Source organism: Nycticebus coucang, chromosome 16 (assembly GCF_027406575.1).
Source record: "Nycticebus coucang isolate mNycCou1 chromosome 16, mNycCou1.pri, whole genome shotgun sequence".
Classification (NCBI taxonomy): domain Eukaryota; kingdom Metazoa; phylum Chordata; class Mammalia; order Primates; family Lorisidae; genus Nycticebus; species Nycticebus coucang.
Genome location: NC_069795.1, coordinates 83423592 through 83424846, shown reverse-complemented (window position 1 = coordinate 83424846; position 1255 = coordinate 83423592). Strand labels below are relative to the sequence as shown.

The 1255-nt window shown below is 35.7% G+C and overlaps 1 non-coding gene across 1 annotated transcript; it reads left to right on the top strand.

Annotated features, from left to right (window-relative positions):
* The first annotated feature begins 895 nt into the window (after positions 1-895).
* On the top strand, positions 896-1000 carry LOC128568238 (U6 spliceosomal RNA). The gene has a single exon (XR_008375059.1). It is a non-coding gene; the product is annotated as a U6 spliceosomal RNA (small nuclear RNA).
* Positions 1001-1255: the final 255 nt, after the last annotated feature.

The following is a 1255-nucleotide window of genomic DNA, read 5'->3' as shown; positions in this document are numbered from 1 at the left end:
TAGTAAAACTTCAGATGTAGATCAAGATAGTAGGCATTTCAGATTGAAATATACACACAAAGGCAGAGAGATGAGAAAATCCAATGTGTTATTTAGGAGAGAAAAGAATATTGGCTACAAATATTTTGACTGAGGGAGAGAGGGTGCAATTGGCTTCCTGATGTAAATGCTTGCCCTAGACACTCCTTTTCTTTGAGGACACTTGTGTATTGAATCTTTAATAATGGCTTTAGGTAAATATGATTATTACCAGGTGTTCTTGTTCCCAAGTGTCCCTTATTGGATTAGAGGTCAGCTACCCCACAAGCTTGCCAAAAGCTTGTATGTTGTCTTGGTCAAAAAAATATGCAAACTAAATCATACTTCTTCTCTTATTGTTTGAACTTGGATACACAATATTTCAGTGGAAGGTAAAGCTGGAAGAGAGATATATAGAAAAACTGTAAGACAGTATCAGGATAATAAATGGTAATTGAAATTATGAGATGAAAAAAGCTCCATGAAGAGAAACTGTGAGGCTCCCAAGAAAGTTAAAAGAAATAGCTTGTCTCTAGAGCTACCTCAGTTCTTGAGGTATTCTACTTATAAACCTTCTTTATCTTGAGACCAGGGAATAACTAATTCTCAAACCCAAAGAATGTGGCTAATCTAGAAACTAAGAAAGTTAGTGAGAAATTGGGTCACATTTTAGACTATGTTTCAGATAAAGATGGTTATTTTAGTTTATACTGTATTTATTAACAGCTGATAGTTTAATAATTACCATAGGGGGCTTGTGAGGCACAGAGATTCTGATTCACAAGACTGTGAAAGGAACTAAGAATCTTCCTTTGTCATAGACTTCCTTGAGAATTTCAAATCAGAGCGTTCGTGGACTATAGCTTCAGAAACTTTGATATTTGCTTCAGCAGTATATAAACTAAAATTGGAATGATATAGACAAAATTAACATGGCCTGCACAGGGATGACATGCAAATTAGTGAATAATTCCATATTTTTAACATAGAGGACATGAACAAATTTCTGGAAACACACAACCTCCCAAAACTCCAGACCTCCCAGGACTCCTGAAATGATCAACAAAGAGCAAAGCAATTGAAGAAGTAATCAAAAATCTTCCAAAGAAACAAGCCCTGGACCAGATGGACTCACAGCCTAATTTTATCAAACCTGGAAGGAAGAGCTGGTACCCATATGGCAGAAATTATTCCAAAATATCAAGAAGATGTGCATCCTCCCTAACTTATTCTACAA